The sequence below is a fragment of the Sapajus apella genome, unplaced genomic scaffold (assembly GCF_009761245.1).
Source record: "Sapajus apella isolate SASKATOON/1434 unplaced genomic scaffold, GSC_monkey_1.0 scaffold6, whole genome shotgun sequence".
Taxonomy (NCBI): Eukaryota; Metazoa; Chordata; class Mammalia; order Primates; family Cebidae; genus Sapajus; species Sapajus apella.
The window spans coordinates 66,745,938-66,762,978 of NW_022436946.1; the positions used below are offsets into that span (position 1 = coordinate 66,745,938).

General features: G+C 38.3%; 1 long non-coding RNA gene across 1 annotated transcript in view; it reads left to right on the top strand.

Moving 5' to 3' along the window:
- Positions 1-17,041, top strand: part of LOC116549663 — a 235,560-nt gene that overhangs the window by 12,184 nt on the left and 206,335 nt on the right. The window contains exon 2 of the long non-coding RNA XR_004267988.1: positions 2,259-2,325. This is a non-coding gene — a long non-coding RNA (uncharacterized LOC116549663). The remainder of the gene's footprint in view (positions 1-2,258; positions 2,326-17,041) is intronic.

The following is a 17,041-nucleotide window of genomic DNA, read 5'->3' on the forward strand; positions in this document are numbered from 1 at the left end:
AATGGGCATTTGGGTTGGTTCCAGGTCTTTGCTATTGTAAACAGTGCTGCAATGAACATTCGTACACACACACTTTTAATGACTTTAATGATCGTCTATGAATTCATTAGCTTCTTAAAGGCTTATTTTACTCTTTATATTTCTCAAGCTACTTAGCCTCATGCTTTGCATATTGAAGATAATGAATATTGTGGAATGGATCATGCTTGTATAAATCATGTGGTAGCATTTACAAGTGGAGTTAAATGCTTTGTTTCTAGAGTCAGATAGCTTGAGTAGATTCCTGGCTATGTCACTTGACAACTGTGTGAACTTGGGCAAGTCATTGAACCTCCTGTGTCTGGACTTCCTTATCTAGAAAATGGGACTAATAATACCGCCCACCTCATAGAGTGTTGTGAGCCTTAACTGAGTTAATACATGTAAAGTAGAACCACTGTTGACATGTGGTAACAACTTGGTAAGTGTTAGCTCTTGTTGAAATAATTATTATAATAGCACTTTAAAGTTTACAGAGAGCTCTTTCATACCATAACTCATTTGATTCTCACAAGAGTCCTGTCAAATGTGAAGCACATATGTCTTTAGTCTTGTCACTGCCCTGTCTCTATCATCACATACTGTCTGTCATTCTGGAGGGTAGTAAAAATATATGCACATTAAATTATACTGTTAGGGGGGAGAATCACAAAGATATGAGAGCCCTGGATTCTGAGATCACACTGGGAGACTACATTGACATAATCCTTCCATGGTCTTGTGTTTCTGATGAGATAGAGTGAATTACACAGGAGGCAGCCTAAGTTTATGGGGATGGATAGACATGGCTCCCAATGGACGTGGAATTGGTGGGAAGAAAGGCTGGAAGGCTGCTTTCCTCCCTGAGTTCAGCTACTCTCAAGAATAATGAAAGCCAAGCTGGTCCTTATAAGAATCTCATTCCTGGGGAATGGGGCAGAGAAAAGGCCAGTATCTCTATGTAGAAATTTGTGTTTCTGAGGGTTGTGTTACCAAGGCCTTCTCTCACTGTCTCTGCCATGCTCTCTGTCTGTACCTGATGCTTGACTTGGCACTTTGCATCTAGTAGATTTTAGTAAAGAAAAGCTGAATAAATGAACAAATATTTTCTTTTGATTATTTGATTGCCAACTAGTATGTATACGAACACCAAAAATAAAAAGATTTGAAATTAGGAGTCACTTTGGTTATCATATTAGTTATTCACCTAAAATTGGACTAATATTAGCTATTAGAATATTTAGCTTTTTAAAATAGAAAATTTCATCCAATTTAATACCATAAGATGTACCTCTCCCAGTAATCTCAGTTTTCTTTACCCTACTTTACTTTTATTTCTGTAGCACTTACTACTTTCTATCACAAAATATAATTTACTTATTTATTGTGTTCGTTATTAAGTATCTGTCCACTGCTGGAAATGAGTGAAAGACCATTTCATTGGATATGCATAAATACATATATATTCACTGATACAAAGGGCTGGTATATTTTTATATATAAATATATGTGTATTAAATATTTAAAGTATTAAATATGTACTGTATATAAACTTAGTATATATTTGTTCTATAGATAAACTTAAATAAAGGGCTATGCCCAACAGGATCAGTTTTAACCTGATTAAAGAGTGTCTTTGCTGTGCTGAGTAACCCCCACCTCCCTGTAGATGACATTCTCTGGGATGTGCAGGTCAGCTCTGCAGGAACTCACCCAGCCTGCCGTATGGCTTTCTCTCATCCCTCTTCCTCATGCTCTAGAACTCAGCTCACAAACTAGTTGTCTAAGAATTACATCTGGCCCCCATATGTGTCTTTTTGGGCTTGCTGGGGATTTGAAAATTCTTTAAGTCAATTGCCAACTTTTAAAAATCCGGAGAATTTTCATAAATATTCAAATTTCCTTCCACCTTCTCTTGCAAAGCCTCAGAGTATTTGTCAGCATTGAGCTGGCGTTTCTACATAGCCTGGGCAGACTGGGGTTCAGCAGCATCTAGCCCATCAGACCAGCAGATGAGGCACCTGCCCTCCTCCTTACCGGCATTGCCACTGTTACCCACTGTCACCCACTGTCACCCATTCACTTTCCTGCTTAGCCCCTGCTCTTCATTCATCTTCATCTCTGGTAGGAATTTGATACTGCTGTAAACTGCTGGGAAGAGGCTAGTAGATAATAATGTTCAATTCACACTGATTGGTAGCTACACATGCTTTTTCTTTTTCCTTTTTTTTAAAGTCTAGGATCCAGTCCATGAATAAGCAAATGACTTCCTTCCAGTGGAGAGCTGACAGCTGGGATTGAAATAAGGTTTGTGACTCTTTCACTATCCCTCAATACAATGTGCTCATTAGTGAAACAATCTCAAAAATTGTGTTTTGTTTTTTTTTTTTCTGGGAAAAAAGTGACATTAGAGACGAATGGCTTAGCATGTCGCAAAACACCTTTCTGAGGATTTTTATTCTGTCACTTGAGCTTGTCCAAGCGTCTCTCTTAGGCAAATGTTCCTTTTTACTTTTAAAATAATCCCCTGTATGTGTCACTTTGGGCAAAATAGCACGATAGGCTTTCCCACTCTGTTAGCACTAAGAGGGGTTGTTATCTGATGTTTGAAGGGAGCAAGATGTACCCAGAACACTTGTTCAGATCCAGATGAAAACATATCAAAGCCAACATCTAACCATTAGTGGATGAGAGAATACAACTTTTTTGCCGTCTCCTCTCTGAGCGAAGAAAACATGATATTAATCTCCTTTGGTTGTTTATTTTCTTTTCCTTCCTGCTGTTCCTGCTCACAAGGATTAGAAGGCTATAATGTGAGGGCAAATTTGTGTCAGGTGGTACTGAGTCATTTACAGGAAAGCCTGAGTGTAATCCTGAATTTTCATTGCTTTGAAAGAACATTGCTAAGCAATTAATTAAAATGTTGTCACTGATTGCTCTGCCACAGTTTAAATAACCCAGTGCTCAGTAAAGGGTAGGAGTTTTAAATGAAAGAGGAAAACAAATGACTCAAAATATTAGACAGCAAATAAAGGTATCTGGGGAAGCTGTCCTATGGTTTGTTCCTTTGAAAGTGATGCCTGGTGATTTCAGCACCCAGGGGGAATCTGACTTGATGGGCGGATTTGCTGCAGTTTTTAAGTTTCCAGGAAATGCTCATAGGCAGGTGCACACAGCAGCCAAGGGTTCAGGACGTAGAGTTTAGTGACCCAGAAAGAAGGGAGCCATGGGCAAGGGCTAGGCTATGTGCTGGGTGCCAGCCAAGGAGCTTGAGAGATGCAGAGTTCCAGGCCTTCAGTGGAGAGCAGAAGTAAAATCAGGAAAGTAAGGCAGCTGCCCAGTCCTATGGGTTGCACAAACTCTAAATGGGTGGGAAGGATGTAACTCCAGATACTCACAGAAGCCCAAGGCACATCTTGGCCCTCACAGAACCACAGTAGCATTCTCTAGGGTGTGCAAAGAATTGCATTCCAGACCCTACCAGCTGGTGGGAGATCTATTGTTATATTACCAGTCTTGACCACAAAGGGGTCAGAATAAGGCTGAGGCAGGACCAAGAAGCCAGGACCCTACAGGCACCAACTCTGATAAGGACGTCTGAAAACACACACGCACATATATGCACACACACGCACACACAGACACACACACAAGCCACCCTTTGGAAGTACACACTCCAAAATATTAATAGTGATTATGATTTGGTGGTAGAATTATGAATGGGCTCTTTGTTGCTTTTCTAAAATTTTACTTTCATGTCCATGTCCCTTAAATTTTTTTTTACCATGAAAATAAAATGACTATAAAAACTTCCATAATAAGAAAACAGGTAATTAAGTTATGCAACAATACATGCTTCAGTCTAATTGAATTTATACTTGGAGCAAGTTTAAAGGTGGTTAACATAAAAACAAAAACAAAGAATGGTGAAGGTTCTTTTCCCCACAAATAGCTCTCATTACGATCTAATCATAATCATACGATCACCCCCCCACACTCTGTTTCTGTCCTTGCAGGTGCAGTGGGAATAGTAAAGGTAAAGGAAGAGAGAGCATAGAAAGTAGTTTTTGAGGATTTCTCTGGAGTGGCCTTGTGGGGAATAAACTGAAAGCTGCCAAAATAACAATTAGTGTTTGTATCTGATAAGTAGCAAAATCTTATCAGTTAATGTTTGTCTTCCAAAAATAAGTATATTGCATTCTCTTTATTCATATATTCTTATTATTTATAGAATTGAATCTTTTGGTCACATCTTAGCAATATGCTATCTAGCTTTCAGTAAATGCCAGCCTGTGCTTATTCACTGATTTTTAATCTGAAGGAAGTAGAGAATACAAAGCTATATTCACCGGGGCCTCTGGCCTGTTTCCCTCTATTCTTACTCTTCTTTATTGAATTGTACTGTTCAATTATAGAAATGGCAATAATTGCTCCTAATTGTTTCTTCGTATGCAATGAATGATTTTGAATGATATCAGCACAGCCCAGTACCTTCGTATAAGCTCATTGTTAAGATTGCCTATTAAAATTTATTTTTGTTACTCAGTTCACATATCTAGGCTAGAGACTGGGTGATGGGTGGATGACAGTTTTGTCACAGGGTGAGAAACCTGTCTTGTACTTTTCACTAATTGTAACTATGCAAATTGTTCAGTCTCTTGACATTAACATTCTAACCTGTAAATGGGTTGGATTTAGCGATCTCTATAACATGCCTTCTACAATAAAAACATTCACTTTAATTTGCCGGCTTTAAAATAATCTGGGGTTGGAAATGGAATGTCTTCATAAGCGGGATAGTTCTACTTGGATGTGATTGATAGGAAATATCAGAACCAAGAAAAGGTTTGGTTCGGAGAGAGGCATTAGATTTCAGCTGAAGATGTTTCTCTTACTGTCACTACAGATGCGCAGCTGCCTGATCTCTTTCCTTGCTTTCTCCAAAAGGAAAATGCTGATGAGAAAAGTGGAAGCAGGGAGGGAAGGGGATGGCTCAGAGATGGTATTCAATCCAAAGCACGGATGTCCTCTTCTAACTTCAGACCTGCAGTTGATTACTTTCTATTCCTAGTATTTGTCCTTTCTTCTCTTTTTCAGACCTTGGGGACTGACTTACACATATCACAGGTTTGACAAAAGTTTAGTAACAATTCTGGCCAGATGTCAGGAAAACAGGAGGGAAACTCTTATTTTTAACTGAAAGAACACTTGTTAGAACTCAGATGTTACACCTGTTGGGTGAAGCTCATGTCTTCTGAACACCTCTTACTCTGCCACCATGACAAAGTTCCTGTGGAATTGACAGCTGACTTTTGAGGGTTACCCAGAAGAAAGAATTAGAGGCTCATGCTTGCTGTTGTGCTGTTATCCACACCTGTAGTCTCTGGTCAATTTCTTTTTCTGGACCATTTCATTACTGTAGAACTAAAGGGTTTCCCTAAAAAAGATGGAATCTAGAATCATCTAGTTTATCGACCATCCCTCATATGTGATAAAATTTGTCCCCCTGTCATAACTGAGTGAGAAGGAAGTGACAAAATCAGTAATTGACTGGACTTCAGGTGTCAGTAAAAGTCTGGGATTGGCTCCTGCCAGTGAAATTCTGATAATACAGACTTAATAAGTTTAGGGTAGACTGTGGCCATTTGTCTTATTACTAAATTAGAGAATGTCAGGAAAAATAAAAAAAGGAAGAAGAACAGTGGGAGGTGAGCTCCCAGAAAACAGGTTATTGCGAACTTCTGAACTCTTCTGGGCCCCAGTTTTATCCCTTGGTACCCTTTGGTTAGTTGTTATCCTTTGGGGAGAGCCAAATCTTTGGCTAAGGGCTGGAGCATTTGGAATCGTCCTCAAAATTCTACCTTTGAGGTGATTTATTTGTTTGAAGAACAGTGTACTATAGAGCTTTGGATGCCACTTTAATGATCTCCATGGAAAGAGGTCAGATGATCATGACTGCAAAGAGTAACAGATTAGCAGTTTGTAGAAGAAGAGGAGGAGGTTGCAAGGAGCTGAGATCACCCCACTGCACTCCAGCCTGGGCTACAGAGACTTGATCTCAAAAAATAATAAAAAGGCAATCCATAGACGTGGAAAGTATATTTTTAATATATATATTTGAAATCTGTAAATCTAAAAACTCCTACATATCAATAACAAAAAGTCAAATAATCCATTCAAAAATAAACAAAACTTGAGCCAACATTTCATCAAAAAAATAGACAACTATTATGCAAAGGATAGTTTCTCAACATGGTATTGGGGAAAGTGAATTTTACCCACAAAAGAATACCATAGAAAATATTCCACACCAACTAGAATAATCAAAATTGAAAAGACTGCATTATATGTTGACCATGGTATGAAACATTATGGACTATCTTACATTCCTGATAAGAGTATAAAATGGTACAACTACTTCAGAAAACTGGTATTTTTAAAATAAACAATAAAACAAAATACCTAAGCAATTCTACTCTTAGGTATTTAACCAGGAGAAATGAAAACATATGTTCACAAAATATTGGAAACAAGTGTCCAAACATAGGTAATTGGCTAAATAAATAAGGTACCAATGAACTACCCCAAAACATGTCACCTCGGCATTTGAGAAACAGCAGAAATAGGAAGCTCGTTTTTCCTCTCTTCCTGAAGTAGGTCATAAATCCTAAGAAGGTTACTTTCTGACCTCCCACCATTCTCTTCTGAAGCAGGTCATAAGACCCTCACTTGAGAGGTGCTCTTCTTATGCCTGGAGAAAAGGGACACAGAAAGGAATCTCAAACAGGCCTTTCTAAGTTCCCCCCAATTTATTATCATTAGATGATACCCCCTTTGCCCAGTCATACTTCTCTAAGGCTATCCACTTTTCCATCAAACCTAAGTGTAAAAATACAAAAGTTTACCTATTTCTTGAGTCTTCATTTGCTTATGAAGTTTCCTGTATTATGTAAAACGTATTAAATACATGGATATGCTTTTTTCTTAATCTGTCTTTTGTTATGGGGCCTCAGCCATGAACCTACTACTGGATAAGGAAAGAATCTTTCCTTCCCTGCAGTGCACATGCATATTTGAATACTATGCAGCTTTAAAAAATAAAAGGCAAAGAGCTCTGTCATATGGCTTAGTGTGATCTTTCAAAAATGTTCCATTTTTAAAAAGTGCAAAATAGTATGTATAGTATGCTACTTTTTGTTAAAAAGAAGAATTGAAACATGTATTTCTTTCCTGAAAAAGGGACCCAGGAAATATAAACCAGAAACTCATGAAATTGCTGAACTGCAAGAGGTTTGGTATAAGGGAATGGAGCTTAAGGGTTACTGGAGGGAGAGAAACTTCTGAGTACACTACAGTACTTGCTTAGAAGCAGTAACACTAGTTGCAATGAACAAACCTAGAGACTGCATGTTGGTTTCTAAATATCGTTCCTTACTAAAAGGAACTTGGGCTATTTGAAGAAGTGGCTGAATCCGCGGCTGGTGCAGGGAGTATTCAAGCTGAGTCCAGAACATCTTGTGGTAACTGAAAGTGAGAAAGTGCTCAGAATAAAAGGATGGGGTCATGTCCAAAGGACAGAGGAGCTAACTTGATCCAAATCTGAGACAATGAGAACATCAGCAAATTGTAACTTATTAAAAAAAGTAGAATCCATGAGTTTATATGGCTAACAAATAGGTAAGTAAAATAGGGAAGAGAAAACTCTTTGAGTAGAATGCCATCTAGTAAAGTAAAAGAATAGTGGTACATTTATCCCCACATTGCACTGGTGTTCAGGGATCATAATTGGGCTGATATGCATCTGCATTATCTCCTGGGACCAGGCACACCCCCAGACCCCCTCTCAACACGTCTTTCACCCCAAGCACAAAACATAGACAGGGATTTTACACTCTTCAACCCTGCCCAAGTGGTTCTTATTTAGCCAAATGAGCACCTCGGACTACTTTGGTAGTCAACATTGATTACACCTTGGAATCACCTGGAGAGTTTCAGGCCTAACAGTGCCTGGCTCTCACCCGCAGAGTTCCCGATTTAATTGGTCTGGAGTGGGTACGGGCACCAGCATTTTAAAAAAGCCTTCCAGATGATTCTTTTGTACAGCCAGGTAGAAAACTACAGAAATCAGAGTAGTGATTCTGAATTTAAAGAAAAGCTGAAGGATTCATTAGTATTTGAGATCTTGCCTTGCTACATAAAATATCAAAATCCTTATTCTATCTGGGTGCTTAGTCCCAATCAGCTTCCTATCTGACCACATTTGCTTTGGAAAGGAAAATGGAGGTTGAACTTCACACTGGTAAATCACACATGATTTTGTTTTGGGCAGGACTGAATCCTTTTAGGATGAGTGCTCCTTTAAGACGATATTCCCTCCTAGTCCTTTCAGTGAGGTCAGTAACTGGGATTTCCACAAAGCAACTTTCTAGGTCATCGGGGTCATCCTTGCCTTTATTGGCAATGGTGGGACCACTTTGAGGTAACAGTTGTATGCATGCGGGTTGGAAGGGGAAGGAGCATGAGAGACAGAAAGAAGTGATTAGATGACATTGTCACCCTGCCATTTGTCTGCATGTCAGCTTGGCTTTTATATCTTTATTTCCAGGTCAAAATGTTCTCTTTACTTTTTTACCTAGAGCACTGAGGTTAAAGAAGCTTATCAAAGGGTTTTTTTTAATGGAACAACTTTGGTGATGCAATTTTTATAATTCATTGGTCAATGAGAAATCAGTTCAGCTAGTAGGGAACGGTATTTGGCTGGGACAAACACAGCAAGCCCTAAATTGATGTTGTAAGTAATGAAAGAACAATTTTATGGATTTTGAAACCTAGTATCTCTTCAACCCACACACAATTACATAAAGCTCGAAAGTTAATCTTTGTGAACTGTCACTAAGACACTTGATACAAACTGCTGTGAAGGTTGATTTGGCTGCTAGTGGAAAAAAGGGGAATAATGTAATTGGCAAAAACAGACTGTTTTGCATCTGTCTAGTCAATAGCTGAAGTCTTGTTTACTAACAGTAGCTATCAGTTAACTTCTTTCTAAATTCTGATCTTCATCATATGTCTTCAGTCTTCAGAACTGTTGGAGAAAGATCTATGTGAATGGGCAGAGGTGGAAGTGATTACCATCTCAAATTGCTTAGGTCTTTTAGAATCTAAAATATGGCCCATTGTTTAAAAAGAGCCACAGTGTTGAGGATCTACCTTGTATTCTGAAAGTGACCTTTTCAGTCTGCAGACTATTTTCAATTTGCACACATTCAATTTCTTCTCTTCATCTGCAGTAATAGTGTGGTCCTGCTTCTTCACTTTCTATTTTTCTTATCAGGTTTCCCCATACCAAGTTAGACTTCATGGCTTCTGTTGTCTCCTAAAGCTCTGAAAGAATGCACTCCAACATTTAGAACAAATTCTGTTTTTAGTGCTTGTTGCAATTTCATATGCATATCGTATTTTTTGAACACAACGTTAAGCTTTTTCAACTTTAACCCACTTTAAGATAGAAATGTCATATACTTCTGAACATTTCTCATCATGTAGCACAGCACTGAGCATATTCTAGGTAAAAACTTATTTAATGGTCAATTAATGTTGGGCCACAGAGATTTTGCATAATAAATTTAGCATGGTGCTTCCTGTTTGGACCCGGGCTAATACAAAATGATATCATAATATAGGTAGGTGTATAAAGGGATGTAGTCATTTTTAAAATGCTATGGCCTTTTCTTTTGTGGAGCTAACTATCTTTTTGTTAATGTGGAGAATCACTTCCTAATTTGTCATTTACGGAGCATCTATAATTTTTGAGGTTTTTTATTTACTATGAAATCTCTCCATAGATCTAAGGAAAAATAAAAAATAGCAAAACCTCAGAGACAGATAACATTTTACAGATGGTGTTATTTTTTCCAAACACTGGTCTAGATATGCCTGGGTTTGGCGGTGCAGTTTCTGTGTTGTTCAGTTCTCAGTTTCTTTCCCGCACTTCAACCCTCACTCAGGACTCTTCTCTCTGTCCTCCTTGGCTTTCTGCTCCTCCACCCCGGGACAAGCTGTGATTTGCACTGAGTGAATTGCGTGGATACTAGGCACTGCAGCCCCCTTTAGCCTGAATGAGTCATTACAGTTTCCATTCTCAGAGAATTAAAAGTTCCTGGTGGTCTAGTGACTCTTTGTTCCTTGGCCTCATATGACATTGCTCTGCATGACTCTAAAGGATTCAAATCTTTCTTTGGAATTTCTTTCCTGAGTCTTTCCCAATTCATTTGAAACCATTTTGGTCTGTAATGCTGAGTAACCATGTCTGTCTAAGTATAATCTTTAAAATAGGGCACAAAGAAAAATGGGTACTGCGTATAATTCAGCAAGTCATGAAGACAGACGGTTGTAAATTGTACGAGGGGTCATAGTATTAGATGACGACCACAACTTGCTTGCAAAGCAGCTGGAATCAGTATTATGTCTCTGATCTGCAGCTGAATCAGACATTGAGGTGAGCTCAAGCAGAAAAATGTGCCAATATTAATGTTGTATATACCTTCTTGGTAGTGTCCTAAGATATTTTTACATATAGGGCTGCTGATTTAGCATTATTTGTCCTTGTAGAAATCTTACTAATCCGTATAATAGATGAAGATCAAAAAATAGACTCCTGGCAGACAGAGTAGATATTCCGCCATGCTGACTGAGACTGACAGATCAACAACCAGTGAGACTAATGCTTACCTTCAAATAGGGAAGATGAAGAGGGTAAAAAAGAGATTTAGTCATTGGGCCTACCACCCAAACATTTACAACATACCCCTGTGATATTTTCACACCACAGGATGGGGTGAGACAGGCATACTGTGGTAGCGTTTGCTAGTGAAGAATACCTAACATGTTCTGTCTCCCTATCTCCATCAGAAAGCAGCCTAACGTCCCACAAGAGGGCAAATTCCTGGGGGCAGGGCAACCCATTCCCAAATTTAGACTACTCTAGCTATTGGTAATTTTTTCTTTATATTTGGCATTTATATTTATTGTAGTCAAACTTTTCTTTTGCATGTCTGCTTGGAACTTTTGTTTAGTTTAAGAAATGTTGAGGATATTTTGCTCTACATTTTATGTAACTGCATCTAAATTTAGTCAGTGTAATCCCAAAAGTAATGGGAAAATGAATTGTTGGGTAAGATTTGACAGCTTGAGAACATAGAGGGATTACGTATTTTATTAATGATCATAAATAATACATTTTACTACGTAATAAACTTGTTTATTTCCCACTTAAATTTACAGATAATTTTTTATACATTTACATCACAGGGAACAAAAGTAAATGATAAAGCATTGATAGAAAACCAGGATCAAGGGGAAGGAAAATACAACTATGTTCTTTATATAAAGTAACACAATTGCTGGGTGATATGGTTTGGCTGTGTCCCCACCCAAATCTCATCCCATAATTCCCATGTGTTATGGGTGGGACCCAGTGTGAGATAATTGAATCATGGGGGCAATTTCTCCCATACTGTTATGGTAGTGAATAAGTCTCATGAGATGTGATGGTTTGATAAGGGGTTTCATTTTTATGTTGGCTCTCTGATTCTCTCTTGCCTGCCACCATGTAAGATGTGCCTTCCACCATGATTGTGAGGCCTCCCCAGCCACATGGAACTGTAAGTCCACTAAAACTCTTTTTCTTTGTAGATTACCCAAGTCTCGGGTATGTCTTTACCAGCAGTGTGAGAACAGACTAATACACTGGGGAAGGGCTTCAAGTTTCACTCTTGGTGAAAATGGTGAACGTAACCAAGGAGAGAGCAAAACAGTCCTTGAGCAGAAGCAAGCTTCATTTGGCACTGACATGAAGAGGTTCACTCAAGCACTCCTATACAGTGAATGATGACTCATGTCACAAATGATATCCTCAACAACAGTTTTACAGTAAACAAGAAAATATTTTTTATGGTTGTTTTTCAAAGCAGTATTTGATAAAAGCTAGCACATTAATGTTAGCACTTGGTGAAGTCAATTCTGGAAGGAGCTAGACTTCACCAACTACTTCATTATATAATATTTTAGAGGCATTGCTGGCCTCAAAGACAGTATTCATAGACTCTCAAATTACTTTAACTTTTAAAAAACAGTTTGAAAATAATGCATGTGTACGTATGCACAGATAAATCACAAGATACTGAAATGTATAAAATTAAACATAAAATCTCTTACTTACTACTTCCTCTTAAGTTAGTCCTACTCCCCAGAGGTAGTTCCATTGTCCTTTACTTTTTCTGGAATTGAAATTATAATTTTAAGTTCCTGATTTATCAACTTTAGACCATATGCATTAACCCGGTGATTTATAAGATGAAGGATTAAAGAAATTTAACCAATTCTATTTTTCCTTCCTGATTTCCTAAATGTGTTGGTTATATTATTATTTTTAGTTTTTTTCCTGGTATTTGAAGACTATGTTTTGATTTATAGATTCACAGCATCTATTAACTCTGCACAAAAATGAAAGTTTTAGTAGACTTACACTTCTCACTTCCCTTGACCTTATTTTATTTATTGTACTGTTTTTACTTTGCCAAGATTTATATTTCTATTATATTATTTCCTTCCTCCCTTCTTTCCTCTCTGTTTCTCTCTTTTTCTCCTCTGACCCCGCTTCTATATAGTTCCTACATCTTTCTTATGCATTTTTTGGACATAGTTTAGATTACCTGGACTGTTTTCTATGCCTTTAAACTTATTCTCTTATTTCCCATTTCTTTAAATTTTCTCTGTTTTGGGAGGTTGTCTTTATTTCTCTTTCTGCTCACTAACTTCAGACATGTACACACACACATATATATATATATATATATATATATATATGCAGCTTTTTCCTTGCCTTTTTGCAAGTATATTTTTATTATTAATTTATTTTTTTGAGACAGAGTCCTGCTTTGCTGCCCAACCTGGAGTGCAGCGGTGCAATCTTGGCTCACTGCAACCTCTGCCTCCTGGGTTCAAGCGATTCTCCAGCCTCAGCCTCCAGAGTAGCGAGGGTTACAGGCAAGTACCACCTCTCCTGGCTAATTTTTGTAATTTTAATTTTATTTTTTGGTAGAGATGGGATTATACCATGTTGGCCAGGCTGGCCTCAAACTCCTGTCCTTAGGTGATCTGTCTGCCCTGGCTACTCAAAGTACTGAGATTACAGGTGTAAGCCACTATGCCTGGCCTCAAATATATTTTTAATTACATATATATCTTATTTTCTGATTGCCTTCTTCTTCAGTTATGATAAAAATTATATTCCTCAAATGTCTCTGAGGGTACCAGTTAAGATATATTTTTTTAAAAACCTCTCTGATTATTGTTTACGCCATAGCTAGTTATTTTATCTTAGACATTCTCTTTCACGATGTTAATTTTTCTTACTTTTTCTGTTAATCCTTTGTGGGCCACTCATTCTTGGTATAGGTAGCTGGCAGGCATTTCCTCTGAAATTCAGTTGATTAAGGATTTTAATAGAATAATTATTATTGATTTTTGTCTGGTTATAAATAAATGCAGACCTATTACATAACATATACAAAATGCAGAAAAAACAAAAAAAGTTAAGCATGTATTACCCAGAGATAACCACTGTTAACACTTTTGGGTATTTTCTGGCTCATGCACATGTATGCAAACACATACACACACAGGGCCCATCTCTGACTATTTCAAGATAAGTAGCATATACTGGAAAAGAGAAGGTCTCTGCTGACATGAAGATTATAGTCTGGTAACAGAAAAGATAGAACTAATGTGACCACATAAATCAGGCATCATTACAAATTTCTGTAAGTGCCATGAAGAAAAAGACATAGTTTCATATACAAGTAAGAAAAGAAATTAGAGATGAATTGGGGTGACAGAAGCCTTCTCCATGGATCTGAGATTATATCATGAGTAAGACTTAACTAGATGAAGTGAGGGAGATCACTTCAGACAAAAGAAACATATAAAAAGGCCCTGTAGGAGAAAAAACAAAAACAACTTCAAAGAAAAAGAAAGAAGCTAGAGTGCTACAGTGTAAGAATGAAGGAAGAAGAAGGGGTGGAGGAATGTGGAAAGGTAGTTAGAAGTGAGGCTGTGTAGGGTTGGCGGATTGTGTTTCGAATTTTTGTCTTTATCTTAAAAGCAATGGCATGACTTTAAGCAGGTGGGTTGGTAAACGTAGATTTAAGTTTTGAAAAGGTCGCTCTGACTGCAGTGAGGATAGCCATCAGAGGGGTAGAGTGAGTGTTAGGACACAAGCTAGAAGATTTTTACAGTCATCCAGATGAGAGGTGATTGCTTAAATGGGGTAGTGACGTGGGACATGGGGAGAAGCAGTCAGAGGGAAGTGCCGTAGAGGTGCTGAGATTTCCAACGACCACAACGAGATGCATGGAGTTGCTATATACCACCATGGAATGCTATGAGGATACCAATTTTGTGAGAGTCTTGAGTTCTGTCTTGAATATGGATGGATTTGCAGAAACGTTGAGATAGTCAGGTAAAGATGTCAAGCTGACAGTTGATTATTTATGTTTAAATATTAAAAATGGGTCTGAGCTAGATGGCTGATTTATATTGGAGAACCATAGGTCTACAGGTGAACTAAAACTCTGGCATGGGGGAGATCTTAACGTATGGAGCATGTTCTGAAAAGATGGCACTGGTTTATAATGCATCAATAGCATAAATGTATCTGTTTTTCCACACTCTTGACAATACAGTCGGTCCTCGAACAATGCAAAGATTAGGGGTGTTGTCCCACATGCAGTTGAAAATCTACCTATAACTTTTGACTCCTTCAAAACTTTATTAATAGCCTACTGTTGACCAGAAGCCTTACTGATAACATAGCCAATTAACACAAATTTTGTATGTTATTTGTATTATATACTATATTCTTACAGTAAGGTAAGCCAGAGTAAAGAAAATGTTAAGAAAATCATAAGTGAGTGAAAATATAGTAACAATTCATTAAGAAGTGGATCATCATAAAGGCCTTCATCCTCATCTTTTTCATGGTGAGTAGGCTAAGGAAGAGGAGGGGTTGGTCCTGCCATCATAGTGGTGGCAGAGGCAGAAGAAAATTCATGTGTAAGTAGACCTGCACAATCTAAACACATGTTGTTCAAGGGTTAAGTGTATTTTGTATTGTTAAATTTTTGAATCTTTTCCATATTGACAGATTAAAAAATGGTATATCCCTGTTACTTTTACCTTAATTTCTAAGGGAAATTGGGCATCTCTTTTTATGTTTATTAGCCATTAATGTTTTTTTTCCCTATGACTCTCTATGTAATAGGAAAGTACATTTTTCTGTAGAAAAAGCCCATAGATTCCTCATTTCTCAAACTGACCCTGAGGTGATTGAGAACTACTAACTTGGAGTTGCTCTGAACAAAGGAAGCGTAATCTTCCGCATGTTAGCTCTTCAAGCATTTACTGGCTGCAGTAGTGGCATCCTTCAGCTGTCTGTTCCAGAGGTACTGGGATAAAGGGTATTGCAGACTAAGAAAGGGAGGAAATTTCCACAGGTAATTTTTTAATTTCCTCTCTTTCTTATTCACTAGACCTTGAGATTTGTTTTCTTAAGTCGAGCCTCTAAGTGTGGCAGTGATTTCACTGCCTTGATTTTGGGATCACTAGTACAGACTAAGACAGATATAGTGTATTTCACATCCCCCTTTCTCCTTTTTATGTCTAGAGTCTTCCTGCTTCTAACCCTTTCTTCTCACAAACAAGGAAGAGCTTATTTACACTGTGATGGACACTCATTCCCTTCAGTCTGTTAATTTCTAGATATTCAGTTTGCCGAATATTTCTTTCTAATAACAGAAAAAAGCAGCAGTTTATGTGTTAGGTGGGGAGTGGGGAAATGAGGTGCATATTCCTACAATCATCAACATTCAGGCTGGCTGTTTTTGCTGTCAATGAGCTGTGCTTTAGGCCATGGAAAGATTTCCTGAGGCAGTCACTAGGGGGAGTGTGAGACAAATTTTTCACTTAGAAAATGCCGGAAAGGGGGTTGGAATGCTGGGGTATAGAAAACACTGAAAACTTAGACAGGAATTTCTATGCTGGGGCATAAAACACACGGAAAACTTAGACAGTGGGGCTATGTCCTGCCAAGGGCTATGCTTCCAGCAGGTCCAGACCCACGCTCAGTCCTGTGTACTGTATAGTCCTGTATACTGAGTATAGGCCAAGACAGGGCGATCAGAAGAGGCCAAGGAGGAACAGGGAGGACTGCCCCTCTGGGTTCAGTGAGGGCTGTAGGGCTTGGAGAATTCTTGCATCCACTATCCAGGTAGGTGTATGCCACTTGGACCTTGCTTTGATACAGGCACACACTGTCTGCTGTAGCATATCTTTTTGGATGTGTCATATGGCAACCAAAGCTCATACCCCAAAGCATGAGCTCAGGCAGCACGGTATCAGGGGGTTAAAAAAAAAACATTTCATGAGTCCCACTTGGTGCAAACCATGATTCTAAACTGAATGGAGGGCAGATAAAAATGAAAGGAAAAAGGAAAGCTATAATCCTTGGACTTGCAGTTTTAAATCTTGTTTGGAAGTTCATAGTATTTCCATTTCCTCCCTTTCTTTGTTTCAATATTGCCTTCTATATCCTCTATCTTTCACATTTGTTTCTCTCTGTGTCTGTATTTATAAATAATTTTATGTCTATTTCTCAGTTTAAAAGAGACTTTTCTCAATATGACATTGTTCCTTCACCTCACCCCAAGCCCTACCCTAATGCTCTCCCTTTCCACAATCAGACTTCCTGGAAGTGGTCTCATGGCCATCACTTTCTAATCAGTCCAGTCCTCAACCCACTCTGCCTTTGCTGTGGTTCCCTCACTCCTAGAAACACTTTGGGCAAAGATTGCAAAAGATGGCATCCACCAGAAAGGATCCCTGCACCCCTATCTCCTAGCCACTCAGTTTTTTTCCACACAGACAATGATGGTGAGGGTTTCATATGTGTGTGTTATTCCAGAAA